This window comes from Rhamphochromis sp. 'chilingali' (genome assembly GCF_963969265.1).
Source record: "Rhamphochromis sp. 'chilingali' genome assembly, chromosome: 6".
NCBI lineage: Eukaryota > Metazoa > Chordata > Actinopteri > Cichliformes > Cichlidae > Rhamphochromis > Rhamphochromis sp. 'chilingali'.
Window position 1 is genome coordinate 7,588,787 of NC_137933.1, and position 24,983 is coordinate 7,613,769.

Sequence of the window (24,983 nt, forward strand, 5' to 3'; positions counted from 1 at the left end):
CTGTTTGAGCTAAGATTTTCAAGTTATACACATAATGAAAACCTATACTTTGTTTCGGTCGAGTTCCCCATTCAAATGCATGTAACAGTGAGAAACGCACTGTCTTGGCGAAAGAAAGCGTTTTTGTACAACTTCATATAAATAGCTGTAACTTTTGATAGAAGATTCAGACAAACATGTTTATGGCTTTATCTTATAGAACTCAAGGTCCCCGTGCTGGGAAAACAGGATTTGCAGCTGTTTGAGCTAAGATTTTCAAGTTATACACATAATGAAACCTATACTTTGTTTCGGTCGAGTTCCCCATTCAAATGCATGCAACAGTGAGAAACGCACTGTCTTGGTGAAAGAAAGCGTTTTTGTACAACTTCATATAAATAGCTGTAACTTTTGATAGAAGACTCAGACAAACATGTTTATGGCTTTATCTTATAGAACTCAATATCCCCGTGCTGGGCAAACAGGATTTGCAGCTGTTTGAGCTAAGATTTCCAAATTATTCACATAATGAAAACCTATACTTTGTTTCGGTCGAGTTCCCCATTCAAATGCATGTAACAGTGAGAAACGCACTGTCTTCACGAAAGAAAGCGTTTTTGTACAACTTCATATAAATAGCTGTAACTTTTGATAGAAGACTCGGATACACATGTTTATGGCTTTATATTATAGAACTCAAGGTCCCCGTGCTGGGAAAACAGGTTTTGCAGCTGTTTGAGCTAAGATTTTCAAGTTATACACATAATGAAACCTATACTTTGTTTCGGTCGAGTTCCCCATTCAAATGCATGCAACAGTGAAAATCGCACTGTCTTGGCGAAAGAAAGCGTTTTTGTACAACTTCATATAAATAGCTGTAACTTTTGATAGAAGACTCAGACAAACATGTTTATGGCTTTATCTTATAGAACTCAATATCCCCGTGCTGGGCAAACAGGATTTGCAGCTGTTTGAGCTAAGATTTCCAAATTATTCACATAATGAAAACCTATACTTTGTTTCGGTCGAGTTCCCCATTCAAATGCATGTAACAGTGAGAAACGCACTGTCTTCACGAAAGAAAGCGTTTTTGTGCAACTTCATATAAATAGCTGTAACTTTTGATAGAAGACTCGGATACACATGTTTATGGCTTTATATTATAGAACTCAAGGTCCCCGTGCTGGGAAAACAGGTTTTGCAGCTGTTTGAGCTAAGATTTCCAAATTATTCACATAATGAAAACCTATACTTTGTTTCGGTCGAGTTCCCCATTCAACTGCATGTAACAGTGAGAAACACACTGTCTTGGCGAAATAAAGCGTTTTTGTACAACTTCATATAAATAGCTGTAACTTTTGATAGAAGACTCAGACAAACATGTTTATGGCTTTATCTTATAGAACTCAATATCCCCGTGCTGGGCAAACAGGATTTGCAGCTGTTTGAGCTAAGATTTTTTAAGTTATACTCATAATGAAAACCTATACTTTGTTTCGGGCGAGTTCCCCATTCAAATGCATGCAACAGTGAAAAACGCACTGTCTTGGCGAAATAAAGCGTTTTTGTACAACTTCATATAAATAGCTGTAACTTTTGATAGAAGACTCAGACAAACATGTTTATGGCTTTATCTTATAGAACTCAAGGTCCCCGTGCTGGGCAAACAGGATTTGCAGCTGTTTGAGCTAAGATTTTTTAAGTTATACTCATAATGAAAACCTATACTTTGTTTCGGGCGAGTTCCCCATTCAAATGCATGCAACAGTGAGAAACGCACTGTCTTGGCGAAATAAAGCGTTTTTGTACAACTTCATATAAATAGCTGTAACTTTTGATAGAAGACTCAGACAAACATGTTTATGGCTTTATCTTATAGAACTCAAGGTCCCCGTGCTGGGCAAACAGGATTTGCAGCTGTTTGAGCTTAGATTTTCAAGTTATACACATAATGAAAACCTATACTTTGTTTCGGTCGAGTTCCCCATTCAAATGCATGTAACAGTGAGAAACGCACTGTCTTCACGAAAGAAAGCGTTTTTGTACAACTTCATATAAATAGCTGTAACTTTTGATAGAAGACTCAGACAAACATGTTTATGGCTTTATCTTATAGAACTCAAGGTCCCCGTGCTGGGAAATCAGGATTTGCAGCTGTTTGAGCTAAGATTTTCAAGTTATACACATAATGAAAACCTATACTTTGATTCGGTCGAGTTCCCCATTCAAATGCATGTAACAGTGAGAAACGCACTGTCTTCACGAAAGAAAGCGTTTTTGTACAACTTCATATAAATAGCTGTAACTTTTGATAGAAGACTCAGACAAACATGTTTATGGCTTTATCTTATAGAACTGAAGGTCCCCGTGCTGGGCAAACAGCAGCTGTTTGAGCTAAGATTTTCAAGTTATACACATAATGAAACCTATACTTTGTTTCGGGCGAGTTCCCCATTCAAATGCATGCAACAGTGAGAAACGCACTGTCTTGGCGAAATAAAGCGTTTTTGTACAACTTTATATAAATAGCTGTAACTTTTGATAGAAGACTCAGACAAACATGTTTATGGCTTTATCTTATAGAACTCAAGGTCCCCGTGCTGGGCAAACAGGATTTGCAGCTGTTTGAGCTAAGATTTTCAAGTTATACACATAATGAAACCTATACTTTGTTTCGGTCGAGTTCCCCATTCAAATGCATGCAACAGTAAGAAACGCACTGGCTTGGCGAAATAAAGCGTTTTTGTACAACTTCATATAAATAGCTGTAACTTTTGATAGAAGACTCGGATACACATGTTTATGGCTTTATATTATAGAACTCAAGGTCCCCGTGCTGGGAAAACAGGTTTTGCAGCTGTTTGAGCTAAGATTTTCAAGTTATACACATAATGAAACCTATACTTTGTTTCGGTCGAGTTCCCCATTCAAATGCATGCAACAGTGAGAAACGCACTGTCTTGGCGAAAGAAAGCGTTTTTGTACAACTTCATATAAATAGCTGTAACTTTTGATAGAAGACTCAGACAAACATGTTTATGGCTTTATCTTATAGAACTCAATATCCCCGTGCTGGGCAAACAGGATTTGCAGCTGTTTGAGCTAAGATTTTGAAGTTATACACATAATGAAAACCTATACTTTGATTCGGTCGAGTTCCCCATTCAAATGCATGTAACAGTGAGAAACGCACTGTCTTGGCGAAATAAAGCGTTTTTGTACAACTTCATATAAATAGCTGTAACTTTTGATAGAAGACTCAGACAAACATGTTTATGGCTTTATCTTATAGAACTCAAGGTCCCCGTGCTGGGCAAACAGGTTTTTCAGCTGTTTGAGCTAAGATTTTCAAGTTATACACATAATGAAACCTATACTTTGTTTCGGGCGAGTTCCCCATTCAAATGCATGCAACAGTCAGAAACGCACTGTCTTGGCGAAATAAAGCGTTTTTGTACAACTTCATATAAATAGCTGTAACTTTTGATAGAAGACTCAGACAAACATGTTTATGGCTTTATCTTATAGAACTCAAGGTCCCCGTGCTGGGAAAACAGGATTTGCAGCTGTTTGAGCTAAGATTTTCAAGTTATACACATAATGAAACCTATACTTTGTTTCGGGCGAGTTCCCCATTCAAATGCATGCAACAGTGAAAAACGCACTGTCTTGGCGAAAGAAAGCGTTTTTGTACAACTTTATATAAATAGCTGTAACTTTTGATAGAAGACTCAGACAAACATGTTTATGGCTTTATCTTATAGAACTCAAGGTCCCCGTGCTGGGCAAACAGGATTTGCAGCTGTTTGAGCTAAGATTTCCAAATTATTCACATAATGAAAACCTATACTTTGTTTCGGTCGAGTTCCCCATTCAAATGCATGTAACAGTGAGAAACGCACTGTCTTCACGAAAGAAAGCGTTTTTGTACAACTTCATATAAATAGCTGTAACTTTTGATAGAAGACTCAGACAAACATGTTTATGGCTTTATCTTATAGAACTGAAGGTCCTCGTGCTGGGCAAACAGCAGCTGTTTGAGCTAAGATTTTCAAGTTATACACATAATGAAACCTATACTTTGTTTCGGGCGAGTTCCCCATTCAAATGCATGCAACAGTGAGAAACGCACTGTCTTGGCGAAATAAAGCGTTTTTGTACAACTTTATATAAATAGCTGTAACTTTTGATAGAAGACTCAGACAAACATGTTTATGGCTTTATCTTATAGAACTCAAGGTCCCCGTGCTGGGCAAACAGGATTTGCAGCTGTTTGAGCTAAGATTTTCAAGTTATACACATAATGAAACCTATACTTTGTTTCGGGCGAGTTCCCCATTCAAATGCATGCAACAGTGAAAAACGCACTGTCTTGGCGAAATAAAGCGTTTTTGTACAACTTTATATAAATAGCTGTAACTTTTGATAGAAGACTCCGACAAACATGTTTATGGCTTTATCTTATAGAACTCAAGGTCCCCGTGCTGGGCAAACAGGATTTGCAGCTGTTTGAGCTAAGATTTTCAAGTTATACACATAATGAAAACCTATACTTTGTTTCGGTCGAGTTCCCCATTCAAATGCATGTAACAGTGAGAAACGCACTGTCTTCACGAAAGAAAGCGTTTTTGTACAACTTCATATAAATAGCTGTAACTTTTGATAGAAGACTCAGACAAACATGTTTATGGCTTTATCTTATAGAACTCAAGGTCCCCGTGCTGGGAAAACAGGATTTGCAGCTGTTTGAGCTAAGATTTTCAAGTTATACACATAATGAAACCTATACTTTGTTTCGGGCGAGTTCCCCATTCAAATGCATGCAACAGTGAAAAACGCACTGTCTTGGCGAAATAAAGCGTTTTTGTACAACTTTATATAAATAGCTGTAACTTTTGATAGAAGACTCAGACAAACATGTTTATGGCTTTATCTTAGAGAACTCAAGGTCCCCGTGCTGGGCAAACAGGATTTGCAGCTGTTTGAGCTAAGATTTTCAAGTTATACACATAATGAAACCTATACTTTGTTTCGGGCGAGTTCCCCATTCAAATGCATGCAACAGTGAGAAACGCACTGTCTTGACGAAAGAAAGCGTTTTTGTACAACTTCATATAAATAGCTGTAACTTTTGATAGAAGACTCAGACAAACATGTTTATGGCTTTATCTTATAGAACTCAAGGCCCCCGTGCTGGGCAAACAGGATTTGCAGCTGTTTGAGCTAAGATTTTGAAGTTATACTCATAATGAAAACCTATACTTTGTTTCGGGCGAGTTCCCCATTCAAATGCATGCAACAGTGAGAAACGCACTGTCTTGGCGAAATAAAGCGTTTTTGTACAACTTCATATAAATAGCTGTAACTTTTGATAGAAGACTCAGACAAACATGTTTATGGCTTTATCTTATAGAACTCAAGGTCCCCGTGCTGGGCAAACAGGATTTGCAGCTGTTTGAGCTTAGATTTTCAAGTTATACACATAATGAAAACCTATACTTTGTTTCGGTCGAGTTCCCCATTCAAATGCATGTAACAGTGAGAAACGCACTGTCTTCACGAAAGAAAGCGTTTTTGTACAACTTCATATAAATAGCTGTAACTTTTGATAGAAGACTCAGACAAACATGTTTATGGCTTTATCTTATAGAACTCAAGGTCCCCGTGCTGGGAAATCAGGATTTGCAGCTGTTTGAGCTAAGATTTTCAAGTTATACACATAATGAAAACCTATACTTTGATTCGGTCGAGTTCCCCATTCAAATGCATGTAACAGTGAGAAACGCACTGTCTTCACGAAAGAAAGCGTTTTTGTACAACTTCATATAAATAGCTGTAACTTTTGATAGAAGACTCAGACAAACATGTTTATGGCTTTATCTTATAGAACTCAAGGTCCCCGTGCTGGGAAAACAGGATTTGCAGCTGTTTGAGCTAAGATTTTCAAGTTATACACATAATGAAACCTATACTTTGTTTCGGTCGAGTTCCCCATTCAAATGCATGCAACAGTGAGAAACGCACTGTCTTGGCGAAAGAAAGCGTTTTTGAACAACTTCATATAAATAGCTGTAACTTTTGATAGAAGACTCAGACAAACATGTTTATGGCTTTATCTTATAGAACTCAAGGTCCCCGTGCTGGGCAAACAGGATTTGCAGCTGTTTGAGCTAAGATTTTCAAGTTATACACATAATGAAAACCTATACTTTGTTTCGGTCGAGTTCCCCATTCAAATGCATGTAACAGTGAGAAACGCACTGTCTTCACGAAAGAAAGCGTTTTTGTACAACTTCATATAAATAGCTGTAACTTTTGATAGAAGACTCAGACAAACATGTTTATGGCTTTATCTTATAGAACTCAAGGTCCCCGTGCTGGGAAAACAGGATTTGCAGCTGTTTGAGCTAAGATTTTCAAGTTATACACATAATGAAACCTATACTTTGTTTCGGTCGAGTTCCCCATTCAAATGCATGCAACAGTGAGAAACGCACTGTCTTGGCGAAAGAAAGCGTTTTTGTACAACTTCATATAAATAGCTGTAACTTTTGATAGAAGACTCAGACAAACATGTTTATGGCTTTATCTTATAGAACTCAAGGTCCCCGTGCTGGGAAAACAGGATTTGCAGCTGTTTGAGCTAAGATTTTCAAGTTATACACATAATGAAACCTATACTTTGTTTCGGGCGAGTTCCCCATTCAAATGCATGCAACAGTCAGAAACGCACTGTCTTGGCGAAATAAAGCGTTTTTGTACAACTTCATATAAATAGCTGTAACTTTTGATAGAAGACTCAGACAAACATGTTTATGGCTTTATCTTATAGAACTCAAGGTCCCCGTGCTGGGAAAACAGGATTTGCAGCTGTTTGAGCTAAGATTTTCAAGTTATACACATAATGAAACCTATACTTTGTTTCGGGCGAGTTCCCCATTCAAATGCATGCAACAGTGAAAAACGCACTGTCTTGGCGAAAGAAAGCGTTTTTGTACAACTTTATATAAATAGCTGTAACTTTTGATAGAAGACTCAGACAAACATGTTTATGGCTTTATCTTATAGAACTCAAGGTCCCCGTGCTGGGCAAACAGGATTTGCAGCTGTTTGAGCTAAGATTTCCAAATTATTCACATAATGAAAACCTATACTTTGTTTCGGTCGAGTTCCCCATTCAAATGCATGTAACAGTGAGAAACGCACTGTCTTCACGAAAGAAAGCGTTTTTGTACAACTTCATATAAATAGCTGTAACTTTTGATAGAAGACTCAGACAAACATGTTTATGGCTTTATCTTATAGAACTGAAGGTCCTCGTGCTGGGCAAACAGCAGCTGTTTGAGCTAAGATTTTCAAGTTATACACATAATGAAACCTATACTTTGTTTCGGGCGAGTTCCCCATTCAAATGCATGCAACAGTGAGAAACGCACTGTCTTGGCGAAATAAAGCGTTTTTGTACAACTTTATATAAATAGCTGTAACTTTTGATAGAAGACTCAGACAAACATGTTTATGGCTTTATCTTATAGAACTCAAGGTCCCCGTGCTGGGCAAACAGGATTTGCAGCTGTTTGAGCTAAGATTTTGAAGTTATACTCATAATGAAAACCTATACTTTGTTTCGGGCGAGTTCCCCATTCAAATGCATGCAACAGTGAGAAACGCACTGTCTTGGCGAAATAAAGCGTTTTTGTACAACTTCATATAAATAGCTGTAACTTTTGATAGAAGACTCAGACAAACATGTTTATGGCTTTATCTTATAGAACTCAAGGTCCCCGTGCTGGGCAAACAGGATTTGCAGCTGTTTGAGCTTAGATTTTCAAGTTATACACATAATGAAAACCTATACTTTGTTTCGGTCGAGTTCCCCATTCAAATGCATGTAACAGTGAGAAACGCACTGTCTTCACGAAAGAAAGCGTTTTTGTACAACTTCATATAAATAGCTGTAACTTTTGATAGAAGACTCAGACAAACATGTTTATGGCTTTATCTTATAGAACTCAAGGTCCCCGTGCTGGGAAATCAGGATTTGCAGCTGTTTGAGCTAAGATTTTCAAGTTATACACATAATGAAAACCTATACTTTGATTCGGTCGAGTTCCCCATTCAAATGCATGTAACAGTGAGAAACGCACTGTCTTCACGAAAGAAAGCGTTTTTGTACAACTTCATATAAATAGCTGTAACTTTTGATAGAAGACTCAGACAAACATGTTTATGGCTTTATCTTATAGAACTCAAGGTCCCCGTGCTGGGAAAACAGGATTTGCAGCTGTTTGAGCTAAGATTTTCAAGTTATACACATAATGAAACCTATACTTTGTTTCGGTCGAGTTCCCCATTCAAATGCATGCAACAGTGAGAAACGCACTGTCTTGGCGAAAGAAAGCGTTTTTGAACAACTTCATATAAATAGCTGTAACTTTTGATAGAAGACTCAGACAAACATGTTTATGGCTTTATCTTATAGAACTCAAGGTCCCCGTGCTGGGCAAACAGGATTTGCAGCTGTTTGAGCTAAGATTTTCAAGTTATACACATAATGAAAACCTATACTTTGTTTCGGTCGAGTTCCCCATTCAAATGCATGTAACAGTGAGAAACGCACTGTCTTCACGAAAGAAAGCGTTTTTGTACAACTTCATATAAATAGCTGTAACTTTTGATAGAAGACTCAGACAAACATGTTTATGGCTTTATCTTATAGAACTCAAGGTCCCCGTGCTGGGAAAACAGGATTTGCAGCTGTTTGAGCTAAGATTTTCAAGTTATACACATAATGAAACCTATACTTTGTTTCGGTCGAGTTCCCCATTCAAATGCATGCAACAGTGAGAAACGCACTGTCTTGGCGAAAGAAAGCGTTTTTGTACAACTTCATATAAATAGCTGTAACTTTTGATAGAAGACTCAGACAAACATGTTTATGGCTTTATCTTATAGAACTCAAGGTCCCCGTGCTGGGAAAACAGGATTTGCAGCTGTTTGAGCTAAGATTTTCAAGTTATACACATAATGAAACCTATACTTTGTTTCGGGCGAGTTCCCCATTCAAATGCATGCAACAGTCAGAAACGCACTGTCTTGGCGAAATAAAGCGTTTTTGTACAACTTCATATAAATAGCTGTAACTTTTGATAGAAGACTCAGACAAACATGTTTATGGCTTTATCTTATAGAACTCAAGGTCCCCGTGCTGGGAAAACAGGATTTGCAGCTGTTTGAGCTAAGATTTTCAAGTTATACACATAATGAAACCTATACTTTGTTTCGGGCGAGTTCCCCATTCAAATGCATGCAACAGTGAAAAACGCACTGTCTTGGCGAAAGAAAGCGTTTTTGTACAACTTTATATAAATAGCTGTAACTTTTGATAGAAGACTCAGACAAACATGTTTATGGCTTTATCTTATAGAACTCAAGGTCCCCGTGCTGGGCAAACAGGATTTGCAGCTGTTTGAGCTAAGATTTCCAAATTATTCACATAATGAAAACCTATACTTTGTTTCGGTCGAGTTCCCCATTCAAATGCATGTAACAGTGAGAAACGCACTGTCTTCACGAAAGAAAGCGTTTTTGTACAACTTCATATAAATAGCTGTAACTTTTGATAGAAGACTCAGACAAACATGTTTATGGCTTTATCTTATAGAACTGAAGGTCCTCGTGCTGGGCAAACAGCAGCTGTTTGAGCTAAGATTTTCAAGTTATACACATAATGAAACCTATACTTTGTTTCGGGCGAGTTCCCCATTCAAATGCATGCAACAGTGAGAAACGCACTGTCTTGGCGAAATAAAGCGTTTTTGTACAACTTTATATAAATAGCTGTAACTTTTGATAGAAGACTCAGACAAACATGTTTATGGCTTTATCTTATAGAACTCAAGGTCCCCGTGCTGGGCAAACAGGATTTGCAGCTGTTTGAGCTAAGATTTTCAAGTTATACACATAATGAAACCTATACTTTGTTTCGGGCGAGTTCCCCATTCAAATGCATGCAACAGTGAAAAACGCACTGTCTTGGCGAAATAAAGCGTTTTTGTACAACTTTATATAAATAGCTGTAACTTTTGATAGAAGACTCCGACAAACATGTTTATGGCTTTATCTTATAGAACTCAAGGTCCCCGTGCTGGGCAAACAGGATTTGCAGCTGTTTGAGCTAAGATTTTCAAGTTATACACATAATGAAAACCTATACTTTGTTTCGGTCGAGTTCCCCATTCAAATGCATGTAACAGTGAGAAACGCACTGTCTTCACGAAAGAAAGCGTTTTTGTACAACTTCATATAAATAGCTGTAACTTTTGATAGAAGACTCAGACAAACATGTTTATGGCTTTATCTTATAGAACTCAAGGTCCCCGTGCTGGGAAAACAGGATTTGCAGCTGTTTGAGCTAAGATTTTCAAGTTATACACATAATGAAACCTATACTTTGTTTCGGGCGAGTTCCCCATTCAAATGCATGCAACAGTGAAAAACGCACTGTCTTGGCGAAATAAAGCGTTTTTGTACAACTTTATATAAATAGCTGTAACTTTTGATAGAAGACTCAGACAAACATGTTTATGGCTTTATCTTAGAGAACTCAAGGTCCCCGTGCTGGGCAAACAGGATTTGCAGCTGTTTGAGCTAAGATTTTCAAGTTATACACATAATGAAACCTATACTTTGTTTCGGGCGAGTTCCCCATTCAAATGCATGCAACAGTGAGAAACGCACTGTCTTGACGAAAGAAAGCGTTTTTGTACAACTTCATATAAATAGCTGTAACTTTTGATAGAAGACTCAGACAAACATGTTTATGGCTTTATCTTATAGAACTCAAGGCCCCCGTGCTGGGCAAACAGGATTTGCAGCTGTTTGAGCTAAGATTTTGAAGTTATACTCATAATGAAAACCTATACTTTGTTTCGGGCGAGTTCCCCATTCAAATGCATGCAACAGTGAGAAACGCACTGTCTTGGCGAAATAAAGCGTTTTTGTACAACTTCATATAAATAGCTGTAACTTTTGATAGAAGACTCAGACAAACATGTTTATGGCTTTATCTTATAGAACTCAAGGTCCCCGTGCTGGGCAAACAGGATTTGCAGCTGTTTGAGCTTAGATTTTCAAGTTATACACATAATGAAAACCTATACTTTGTTTCGGTCGAGTTCCCCATTCAAATGCATGTAACAGTGAGAAACGCACTGTCTTCACGAAAGAAAGCGTTTTTGTACAACTTCATATAAATAGCTGTAACTTTTGATAGAAGACTCAGACAAACATGTTTATGGCTTTATCTTATAGAACTCAAGGTCCCCGTGCTGGGAAATCAGGATTTGCAGCTGTTTGAGCTAAGATTTTCAAGTTATACACATAATGAAAACCTATACTTTGATTCGGTCGAGTTCCCCATTCAAATGCATGTAACAGTGAGAAACGCACTGTCTTCACGAAAGAAAGCGTTTTTGTACAACTTCATATAAATAGCTGTAACTTTTGATAGAAGACTCAGACAAACATGTTTATGGCTTTATCTTATAGAACTCAAGGTCCCCGTGCTGGGAAAACAGGATTTGCAGCTGTTTGAGCTAAGATTTTCAAGTTATACACATAATGAAACCTATACTTTGTTTCGGTCGAGTTCCCCATTCAAATGCATGCAACAGTGAGAAACGCACTGTCTTGGCGAAAGAAAGCGTTTTTGAACAACTTCATATAAATAGCTGTAACTTTTGATAGAAGACTCAGACAAACATGTTTATGGCTTTATCTTATAGAACTCAAGGTCCCCGTGCTGGGCAAACAGGATTTGCAGCTGTTTGAGCTAAGATTTTCAAGTTATACACATAATGAAAACCTATACTTTGTTTCGGTCGAGTTCCCCATTCAAATGCATGTAACAGTGAGAAACGCACTGTCTTCACGAAAGAAAGCGTTTTTGTACAACTTCATATAAATAGCTGTAACTTTTGATAGAAGACTCAGACAAACATGTTTATGGCTTTATCTTATAGAACTCAAGGTCCCCGTGCTGGGAAAACAGGATTTGCAGCTGTTTGAGCTAAGATTTTCAAGTTATACACATAATGAAACCTATACTTTGTTTCGGTCGAGTTCCCCATTCAAATGCATGCAACAGTGAGAAACGCACTGTCTTGGCGAAAGAAAGCGTTTTTGTACAACTTCATATAAATAGCTGTAACTTTTGATAGAAGACTCAGACAAACATGTTTATGGCTTTATCTTATAGAACTCAAGGTCCCCGTGCTGGGAAAACAGGATTTGCAGCTGTTTGAGCTAAGATTTTCAAGTTATACACATAATGAAACCTATACTTTGTTTCGGTTGAGTTCCCCATTCAAATGCATGCAACAGTGAGAAACGCACTGTCTTCACGAAAGAAAGCGTTTTTGTACAACTTCATATAAATAGCTGTAACTTTTGATAGAAGACTCAGACAAACATGTTTATGGCTTTATCTTATAGAACTCAAGGTCCCCGTGCTGGGAAAACTGGATTTGCAGCTGTTTGAGCTAAGATTTTCAAGTTATACACATAATGAAACCTATACTTTGTTTCGGTCGAGTTCCCCATTCAAATGCATGCAACAGTGAGAAACGCACTGTCTTGGCGAAAGAAAGCGTTTTTGTACAACTTCATATAAATAGCTGTAACTTTTGATAGAAGACTCAGACAAACATGTTTATGGCTTTATCTTATAGAACTCAAGGTCCCCGTGCTGGGAAAACAGGATTTGCAGCTGTTTGAGCTAAGATTTTCAAGTTATACACATAATGAAAACCTATACTTTGTTTCGGTTGAGTTCCCCATTCAAATGCATGTAACAGTGAGAAACGCACTGTCTTGACGAAAGAAAGCGTTTTTGTACAACTTCATATAAATAGCTGTAACTTTTGATAGAAGACTCAGACAAACATGTTTATGGCTTTATCTTATAGAACTCAAGGTCCCCGTGCTGGGCAAACAGGATTTGCAGCTGTTTGAGCTAAGACTTTCAAGTTATACACATAATGAAACCTATACTTTGTTTCGGGCGAGTTCCCCATTCAAATGCATGCAACAGTGAGAAACGCACTGTCTTGGCGAAATAAAGCGTTTTTGTACAACTTCATATAAATAGCTGTAACTTTTGATAGAAGACTCAGACAAACATGTTTATGGCTTTATCTTATAGAACTCAAGGTCCCCGTGCTGGGCAAACAGGATTTGCAGCTGTTTGAGCTAAGATTTTCAAGTTATACACATAATGAAAACCTATACTTTGTTTCGGTCGAGTTCCCCTTTCAAATGCATGTAACAGTGAGAAACGCACTGTCTTGGCGAAATAAAGCGTTTTTGTACAACTTCATATAAATAGCTGTAACTTTTGATAGAAGACTCAGACAAACATGTTTATGGCTTTGTCTTATAGAACTCAAGGTCCCCGTGCTGGGAAAACAGGATTTGCAGCTGTTTGAGCTAAGATTTTCAAGTTATACACATAATGAAACCTATACTTTGTTTCGGTCGAGTTCCCCATTCAAATGCATGCAACAGTGAAAAACGCACTGTCTTGGCGAAATAAAGCGTTTTTGTACAACTTTATATAAATAGCTGTAACTTTTGATAGAAGACTCAGACAAACATGTTTATGGCTTTATCTTATAGAACTCAATATCCCCGTGCTGGGCAAACAGGATTTGCAGCTGTTTGAGCTAAGATTTCCAAATTATTCACATAATGAAAACCTATACTTTGTTTCGGTCGAGTTCCCCATTCAAATGCATGTAACAGTGAGAAACGCACTGTCTTCACGAAAGAAAGCGCTTTTGTACAACTTCATATAAATAGCTGTAACTTTTGATAGAAGACTCAGACAAACATGTTTATGGCTTTATCTTATAGAACTCAAGGTCCCCGTGCTGGGCAAACAGCAGCTGTTTGAGCTAAGATTTTGAAGTTATACACATAATGAAACCTATACTTTGTTTCGGTCGAGTTCCCCATTCAAATGCATGCAACAGTGAGAAACGCACTGTCTTGGCGAAAGAAAGCGTTTTTGTACAACTTCATATAAATAGCTGTAACTTTTGATAGAAGACTCAGACAAACATGTTTATGGCTTTATCTTATAGAACTCAAGGTCCCCGTGCTGGGAAAACAGGATTTGCAGCTGTTTGAGCTAAGATTTTCAAGTTATACACATAATGAAACCTATACTTTGTTTCGGTCGAGTTCCCCATTCAAATGCATGCAACAGTGAGAAACGCACTGTCTTCACGAAAGAAAGCGTTTTTGTACAACTTCATATAAATAGCTGTAACTTTTGATAGAAGACTCAGACAAACATGTTTATGGCTTTATCTTATAGAACTCAAGGTCCCCGTGCTGGGAAAACTGGATTTGCAGCTGTTTGAGCTAAGATTTTCAAGTTATACACATAATGAAACCTATACTTTGTTTCGGTCGAGTTCCCCATTCAAATGCATGCAACAGTGAGAAACGCACTGTCTTGGCGAAAGAAAGCGTTTTTGTACAACTTCATATAAATAGCTGTAACTTTTGATAGAAGACTCAGACAAACATGTTTATGGCTTTATCTTATAGAACTCAAGGTCCCCGTGCTGGGAAAACAGGATTTGCAGCTGTTTGAGCTAAGATTTTCAAGTTATACACATAATGAAAACCTATACTTTGTTTCGGTTGAGTTCCCCATTCAAATGCATGTAACAGTGAGAAACGCACTGCCTTGACGAAAGAAAGCGTTTTTGTACAACTTCATATAAATAGCTGTAACTTTTGATAGAAGACTCAGACAAACATGTTTATGGCTTTATCTTATAGAACTCAAGGTCCCCGTGCTGGGCAAACAGGATTTGCAGCTGTTTGAGCTAAGATTTTCAAGTTATACACATAATGAAAACCTATACTTTGTTTCGGTCGAGTTCCCCATTCAAATGCATGTAACAGTGAGAAACGCACTGTCTTCACGAAAGAAAGCGTTTTTGTACAACTTCATATAAATAGCTGTAACTTTTGATAGAAGACTCAGACAAACATGTTTATGGCTTTATCTTATAGAACTCAAGGTCCCCGTGCTGGGAAATCAGGATTTGCAGCTGTTTGAGCTAAGATTTTCAAGTTATACACATAATGAAAACCTATACTTTGATTCGGTCGAGTTCCCCATTCAAATGCATGTAACAGTGAGAAACGCACTGTCTTCACGAAAGAAAGCGTTTTTGTACAACTTCATATAAATAGCTGTAACTTTTGATAGAAGACTCAGACAAACATGTTTATGGCTTTATCTTATAGAACTCAAGGTCCCCGTGCTGGGAAAACAGGATTTGCAGCTGTTTGAGCTAAGATTTTCAAGTTATACACATAATGAAACCTATACTTTGTTTCGGTCGAGTTCCCCATTCAAATGCATGCAACAGTGAGAAACGCACTGTCTTGGCGAAAGAAAGCGTTTTTGTACAACTTCATATAAATAGCTGTAACTTTTGATAGAAGACTCAGACAAACATGTTTATGGCTTTATCTTATAGAACTCAAGGTCCCCGTGCTGGGAAAACAGGATTTGCAGCTGTTTGAGCTAAGATTTTCAAGTTATACACATAATGAAACCTATACTTTGTTTCGGTCGAGTTCCCCATTCAAATGCATGCAACAGTGAGAAACGCACTGTCTTCACGAAAGAAAGCGTTTTTGTACAACTTCATATAAATAGCTGTAACTTTTGATAGAAGACTCAGACAAACATGTTTATGGCTTTATCTTATAGAACTCAAGGTCCCCGTGCTGGGAAAACAGGATTTGCAGCTGTTTGAGCTAAGATTTTGAAGTTATACACATAATGAAACCTATACTTTGTTTCGGTCGAGTTCCCCATTCAAATGCATGCAACAGTGAGAAACGCACTGTCTTGGCGAAAGAAAGCGTTTTTGTACAACTTCATATAAATAGCTGTAACTTTTGATAGAAGACTCAGACAAACATGTTTATGGCTTTATCTTATAGAACTCAAGGTCCCCGTGCTGGGAAAACAGGATTTGCAGCTGTTTGAGCTAAGATTTTCAAGTTATACACATAATGAAAACCTATACTTTGTTTCGGTTGAGTTCCCCATTCAAATGCATGTAACAGTGAGAAACGCACTGTCTTGACGAAAGAAAGCGTTTTTGTACAACTTCATATAAATAGCTGTAACTTTTGATAGAAGACTCAGACAAACATGTTTATGGCTTTATCTTATAGAACTCAAGGTCCCCGTGCTGGGCAAACAGGATTTGCAGCTGTTTGAGCTAAGACTTTCAAGTTATACACATAATGAAACCTATACTTTGTTTCGGGCGAGTTCCCCATTCAAATGCATGCAACAGTGAGAAACGCACTGTCTTGGCGAAATAAAGCGTTTTTGTACAACTTCATATAAATAGCTGTAACTTTTGATAGAAGACTCAGACAAACATGTTTATGGCTTTATCTTATAGAACTCAAGGTCCCCGTGCTGGGCAAACAGGATTTGCAGCTGTTTGAGCTAAGATTTTCAAGTTATACACATAATGAAAACCTATACTTTGTTTCGGTCGAGTTCCCCTTTCAAATGCATGTAACAGTGAGAAACGCACTGTCTTGGCGAAATAAAGCGTTTTTGTACAACTTCATATAAATAGCTGTAACTTTTGATAGAAGACTCAGACAAACATGTTTATGGCTTTGTTTTATAGAACTCAAGGTCCCCGTGCTGGGAAAACAGGATTTGCAGCTGTTTGAGCTAAGATTTTCAAGTTATACACATAATGAAACCTATACTTTGTTTCGGTCGAGTTCCCCATTCAAATGCATGCAACAGTGAAAAACGCACTGTCTTGGCGAAATAAAGCGTTTTTGTACAACTTCATATAAATAGCTGTAACTTTTGATAGAAGACTCAGACAAACATGTTTATGGCTTTATCTTATAGAACTCAATATCCCCGTGCTGGGCAAACAGGATTTGCAGCTGTTTGAGCTAAGATTTCCAAATTATTCACATAATGAAAACCTATACTTTGTTTCGGTCGAGTTCCCCATTCAAATGCATGTAACAGTGAGAAACGCACTGTCTTGACGAAAGAAAGCGTTTTTGTACAACTTCATATAAATAGCTGTAACTTTTGATAGAAGACTCAGACAAACATGTTTATGGCTTTATCTTATAGAACTGAAGGTCCCCGTGCTGGGCAAACAGCAGCTGTTTGAGCTAAGATTTTGAAGTTATACACATAATGAAACCTATACTTTGTTTCGGTCGAGTTCCCCATTCAAATGCATGCAACAGTGAGAAACGCACTGTCTTGGCGAAAGAAAGCGTTTTTGTACAACTTCATATAAATAGCTGTAACTTTTGATAGAAGACTCAGACAAACATGTTTATGGCTTTATCTTATAGAACTCAAGGTCCCCGTGCTGGGAAAACAGGATTTGCAGCTGTTTGAGCTAAGATTTTCAAGTTATACACATAATGAAACCTATACTTTGTTTCGGTCGAGTTCCCCATTCAAATGCATGCAACAGTGAGAAACGCACTGTCTTGGCGAAAGAAAGCGTTTTTGTACAACTTCATATAAATAGCTGTAACTTTTGATAGAAGACTCAGACAAACATGTTTATGGCTTTATCTTATAGAACTCAAGGTCCCCGTGCTGGGAAAACAGGATTTGCAGCTGTTTGAGCTAAGATTTTCAAGTTATACACATAATGAAACCTATACTTTGTTTCGGTTGAGTTCCCCATTCAAATGCATGCAACAGTGAGAAACGCACTGTCTTCACGAAAGAAAGCGTTTTTGTACAACTTCATATAAATAGCTGTAACTTTTGATAGAAGACTCAGACAAACATGTTTATGGCTTTATCTTATAGAACTCAAGGTCCCCGTGCTGGGAAAACTGGATTTGCAGCTGTTTGAGCTAAGATTTTCAAGTTATACACATAATGAAACCTATACTTTGTTTCGGTCGAGTTCCCCATTCAAATGCATGCAACAGTGAGAAACGCACTGTCTTGGCGAAAGAAAGCGTTTTTGTACAACTTCATATAAATAGCTGTAACTTTTGATAGAAGACTCAGACAAACATGTTTATGGCTTTATCTTATAGAACTCAAGGTCCCCGTGCTGGGAAAACAGGATTTGCAGCTGTTTGAGCTAAGATTTTCAAGTTATACACATAATGAAAACCTATACTTTGTTTCGGTTGAGTTCCCCATTCAAATGCATGTAACAGTGAGAAACGCACTGTCTTGACGAAAGAAAGCGTTTTTGTACAACTTCATATAAATAGCTGTAACTTTTGATAGAAGACTCAGACAAACATGTTTATGGCTTTATCTTATAGAACTCAAGGTCCCCGTGCTGGGCAAACAGGATTTGCAGCTGTTTGAGCTAAGACTTTCAAGTTATACACATAATGAAACCTATACTTTGTTTCGGGCGAGTTCCCCATTCAAATGCATGCAACAGTGAGAAACGCACTGTCTTGGCGAAATAAAGCGTTTTTGTACAACTTCATATAAATAGCTGTAACTTTTGATAGAAGACTCAGACAAACATGTTTATGGCTTTATCTTATAGAACTCAAGGTCCCCGTGCTGGGCAAACAGGATTTGCAGCTGTTTGAGCTAAGATTTTCAAGTTATACACATAATGAAAACCTATACTTTGTTTCGGTCGAGTTCCCCTTTCAAATGCATGTAACAGTGAGAAACGCACTGTCTTGGCGAAATAAAGCGTTTTTGTACAACTTCATATAAATAGCTGTAACTTTTGATAGAAGACTCAGACAAACATGTTTATGGCTTTGTCTTATAGAACTCAAGGTCCCCGTGCTGGGAAAACAGGATTTGCAGCTGTTTGAGCTAAGATTTTCAAGTTATACACATAATGAAACCTATACTTTGTTTCGGTCGAGTTCCCCATTCAAATGCATGCAACAGTGAAAAACGCACTGTCTTGGCGAAATAAAGCGTTTTTGTACAACTTTATATAAATAGCTGTAACTTTTGATAGAAGACTCAGACAAACATGTTTATGGCTTTATCTTATAGAACTCAATATCCCCGTGCTGGGCAAACAGGATTTGCAGCTGTTTGAGCTAAGATTTCCAAATTATTCACATAATGAAAACCTATACTTTGTTTCGGTCGAGTTCCCCATTCAAATGCATGTAACAGTGAGAAACGCACTGTCTTCACGAAAGAAAGCGCTTTTGTACAACTTCATATAAATAGCTGTAACTTTTGATAGAAGACTCAGACAAACATGTTTATGGCTTTATCTTATAGAACTCAAGGTCCCCGTGCTGGGCAAACAGCAGCTGTTTGAGCTAAGATTTTGAAGTTATACACATAATGAAACCTATACTTTGTTTCGGTCGAGTTCCCCATTCAAATGCATGCAACAGTGAGAAACGCACTGTCTTGGCGAAAGAAAGCGTTTTTGTACAACTTCATATAAATAGCTGTAACTTTTGATAGAAGACTCAGACAAACATGTTTATGGCTTTATCTTATAGAACTCAAGGTCCCCGTGCTGGGAAAACAGGATTTGCAGCTGTTTGAGCTAAGATTTTCAAGTTATACACATAATGAAACCTATACTTTGTTTCGGTCGAGTTCCCCATTCAAATGCATGCAACAGTGAGAAACGCACTGTCTTCACGAAAGAAAGCGTTTTTGTACAACTTCATATAAATAGCTGTAACTTTTGATAGAAGACTCAGACAAACATGTTTATGGCTTTATCTTATAGAACTCAAGGTCCCCGTGCTGGGAAAACAGGATTTGCAGCTGTTTGAGCTAAGATTTTCAAGTTATACACATAATGAAACCTATACTTTGTTTCGGTCGAGTTCCCCATTCAAATGCATGCAACAGTGAAAAACGCACTGTCTTGGCGAAATAAAGCGTTTTTGTACAACTTTATATAAATAGCTGTAACTTTTGATAGAAGACTCAGACAAACATGTTTATGGCTTTATCTTATAGAACTCAATATCCCCGTGCTGGGCAAACAGGATTTGCAGCTGTTTGAGCTAAGATTTCCAAATTATTCACATAATGAAAACCTATACTTTGTTTCGGTCGAGTTCCCCATTCAAATGCATGTAACAGTGAGAAACGCACTGTCTTCACGAAAGAAAGCGCTTTTGTACAACTTCATATAAATAGCTGTAACTTTTGATAGAAGACTCAGACAAACATGTTTATGGCTTTATCTTATAGAACTCAAGGTCCCCGTGCTGGGCAAACAGCAGCTGTTTGAGCTAAGATTTTGAAGTTATACACATAATGAAACCTATACTTTGTTTCGGTCGAGTTCCCCATTCAAATGCATGCAACAGTGAGAAACGCACTGTCTTGGCGAAAGAAAGCGTTTTTGTACAACTTCATATAAATAGCTGTAACTTTTGATAGAAGACTCAGACAAACATGTTTATGGCTTTATCTTATAGAACTCAAGGTCCCCGTGCTGGGAAAACAGGATTTGCAGCTGTTTGAGCTAAGATTTTCAAGTTATACACATAATGAAACCTATACTTTGTTTCGGTCGAGTTCCCCATTCAAATGCATGCAACAGTGAGAAACGCACTGTCTTCACGAAAGAAAGCGTTTTTGTACAACTTCATATAAATAGCTGTAACTTTTGATAGAAGACTCAGACAAACATGTTTATGGCTTTATCTTATAGAACTCAAGGTCCCCGTGCTGGGAAAACTGGATTTGCAGCTGTTTGAGCTAAGATTTTCAAGTTATACACATAATGAAACCTATACTTTGTTTCGGTCGAGTTCCCCATTCAAATGCATGCAACAGTGAGAAACGCACTGTCTTGGCGAAATAAAGCGTTTTTGTACAACTTCATATAAATAGCTGTAACTTTTGATAGAAGACTCAGACAAACATGTTTATGGCTTTATCTTATAGAACTCAAGGTCCCCGTGCTGGGAAAACAGGATTTGCAGCTGTTTGAGCTAAGATTTTCAAGTTATACACATAATGAAAACCTATACTTTGTTTCGGTTGAGTTCCCCATTCAAATGCATGTAACAGTGAGAAACGCACTGCCTTGACGAAAGAAAGCGTTTTTGTACAACTTCATATAAATAGCTGTAACTTTTGATAGAAGACTCAGACAAACATGTTTATGGCTTTATCTTATAGAACTCAAGGTCCCCGTGCTGGGCAAACAGGATTTGCAGCTGTTTGAGCTAAGATTTTCAAGTTATACACATAATGAAAACCTATACTTTGTTTCGGTCGAGTTCCCCATTCAAATGCATGTAACAGTGAGAAACGCACTGTCTTCACGAAAGAAAGCGTTTTTGTACAACTTCATATAAATAGCTGTAACTTTTGATAGAAGACTCAGACAAACATGTTTATGGCTTTATCTTATAGAACTCAAGGTCCCCGTGCTGGGAAATCAGGATTTGCAGCTGTTTGAGCTAAGATTTTCAAGTTATACACATAATGAAAACCTATACTTTGATTCGGTCGAGTTCCCCATTCAAATGCATGTAACAGTGAGAAACGCACTGTCTTCACGAAAGAAAGCGTTTTTGTACAACTTCATATAAATAGCTGTAACTTTTGATAGAAGACTCAGACAAACATGTTTATGGCTTTATCTTATAGAACTCAAGGTCCCCGTGCTGGGAAAACAGGATTTGCAGCTGTTTGAGCTAAGATTTTCAAGTTATACACATAATGAAACCTATACTTTGTTTCGGTCGAGTTCCCCATTCAAATGCATGCAACAGTGAGAAACGCACTGTCTTGGCGAAAGAAAGCGTTTTTGTACAACTTCATATAAATAGCTGTAACTTTTGATAGAAGACTCAGACAAACATGTTTATGGCTTTATCTTATAGAACTCAAGGTCCCCGTGCTGGGAAAACAGGATTTGCAGCTGTTTGAGCTAAGATTTTCAAGTTATACACATAATGAAACCTATACTTTGTTTCGGTCGAGTTCCCCATTCAAATGCATGCAACAGTGAGAAACGCACTGTCTTCACGAAAGAAAGCGTTTTTGTACAACTTCATATAAATAGCTGTAACTTTTGATAGAAGACTCAGACAAACATGTTTATGGCTTTATCTTATAGAACTCAAGGTCCCCGTGCTGGGAAAACTGGATTTGCAGCTGTTTGAGCTAAGATTTTCAAGTTATACACATAATGAAACCTATACTTTGTTTCGGTCGAGTTCCCCATTCAAATGCATGCAACAGTGAGAAACGCACTGTCTTGGCGAAAGAAAGCGTTTTTGTACAACTTCATATAAATAGCTGTAACTTTTGATAGAAGACTCAGACAAACATGTTTATGGCTTTATCTTATAGAACTCAAGGTCCCCGTGCTGGGAAAACAGGATTTGCAGCTGTTTGAGCTAAGATTTTCAAGTTATACACATAATGAAAACCTATACTTTGTTTCGGTTGAGTTCCCCATTCAAATGCATGTAACAGTGAGAAACGCACTGTCTTGACGAAAGAAAGCGTTTTTGTACAACTTCATATAAATAGCTGTAACTTTTGATAGAAGACTCAGACAAACATGTTTATGGCTTTATCTTATAGAACTCAAGGTCCCCGTGCTGGGCAAACAGGATTTGCAGCTGTTTGAGCTAAGACTTTCAAGTTATACACATAATGAAACCTATACTTTGGTTCAGGGCGACTTCCCCATTCAAATGCATGCAACAGTGAGAAACGCACTGTCTTGGCGAAATAAAGCGTTTTTGTACAACTTCATATAAATAGCTGTAACTTTTGATAGAAGACTCAGACAAACATGTTTATGGCTTTATCTTATAGAACTCAAGGTCCCCGTGCTGGGCAAACAGGATTTGCAGCTGTTTGAGCTAAGATTTTCAAGTTATACACATAATGAAAACCTATACTTTGTTTCGGTCGAGTTCCCCATTCAAATGCATGCAACAGTGAAAAACGCACTGTCTTGGCGAAATAAAGCGTTTTTGTACAACTTCATATAAATAGCTGTAACTTTTGATAGAAGACTCAGACAAACATGTTTATGGCTTTATCTTATAGAACTCAATATCCCCGTGCTGGGCAAACAGGATTTGCAGCTGTTTGAGCTAAGATTTCCAAATTATTCACATAATGAAAACCTATACTTTGTTTCGGTCGAGTTCCCCATTCAAATGCATGTAACAGTGAGAAACGCACTGTCTTCACGAAAGAAAGCGCTTTTGTACAACTTCATATAAATAGCTGTAACTTTTGATAGAAGACTCAGACAAACATGTTTATGGCTTTATCTTATAGAACTCAAGGTCCCCGTGCTGGGCAAACAGCAGCTGTTTGAGCTAAGATTTTGAAGTTATACACATAATGAAACCTATACTTTGTTTCGGTCGAGTTCCCCATTCAAATGCATGCAACAGTGAGAAACGCACTGTCTTGGCGAAAGAAAGCGTTTTTGTACAACTTCATATAAATAGCTGTAACTTTTGATAGAAGACTCAGACAAACATGTTTATGGCTTTATCTTATAGAACTCAAGGTCCCCGTGCTGGGAAAACAGGATTTGCAGCTGTTTGAGCTAAGATTTTCAAGTTATACACATAATGAAACCTATACTTTGTTTCGGTCGAGTTCCCCATTCAAATGCATGCAACAGTGAGAAACGCACTGTCTTCACGAAAGAAAGCGTTTTTGTACAACTTCATATAAATAGCTGTAACTTTTGATAGAAGACTCAGACAAACATGTTTATGGCTTTATCTTATAGAACTCAAGGTCCCCGTGCTGGGAAAACTGGATTTGCAGCTGTTTGAGCTAAGATTTTCAAGTTATACACATAATGAAACCTATACTTTGTTTCGGTCGAGTTCCCCATTCAAATGCATGCAACAGTGAGAAACGCACTGTCTTGGCGAAAGAAAGCGTTTTTGTACAACTTCATATAAATAGCTGTAACTTTTGATAGAAGACTCAGACAAACATGTTTATGGCTTTATCTTATAGAACTCAAGGTCCCCGTGCTGGGAAAACAGGATTTGCAGCTGTTTGAGCTAAGATTTTCAAGTTATACACATAATGAAAACCTATACTTTGTTTCGGTTGAGTTCCCCATTCAAATGCATGTAACAGTGAGAAACGCACTGCCTTGACGAAAGAAAGCGTTTTTGTACAACTTCATATAAATAGCTGTAACTTTTGATAGAAGACTCAGACAAACATGTTTATGGCTTTATCTTATAGAACTCAAGGTCCCCGTGCTGGGCAAACAGGATTTGCAGCTGTTTGAGCTAAGATTTTCAAGTTATACACATAATGAAAACCTATACTTTGTTTCGGTCGAGTTCCCCATTCAAATGCATGTAACAGTGAGAAACGCACTGTCTTCACGAAAGAAAGCGTTTTTGTACAACTTCATATAAATAGCTGTAACTTTTGATAGAAGACTCAGACAAACATGTTTATGGCTTTATCTTATAGAACTCAAGGTCCCCGTGCTGGGAAATCAGGATTTGCAGCTGTTTGAGCTAAGATTTTCAAGTTATACACATAATGAAAACCTATACTTTGATTCGGTCGAGTTCCCCATTCAAATGCATGTAACAGTGAGAAACGCACTGTCTTCACGAAAGAAAGCGTTTTTGTACAACTTCATATAAATAGCTGTAACTTTTGATAGAAGACTCAGACAAACATGTTTATGGCTTTATCTTATAGAACTCAAGGTCCCCGTGCTGGGAAAACAGGATTTGCAGCTGTTTGAGCTAAGATTTTCAAGTTATACACATAATGAAACCTATACTTTGTTTCGGTCGAGTTCCCCATTCAAATGCATGCAACAGTGAGAAACGCACTGTCTTGGCGAAAGAAAGCGTTTTTGTACAACTTCATATAAATAGCTGTAACTTTTGATAGAAGACTCAGACAAACATGTTTATGGCTTTATCTTATAGAACTCAAG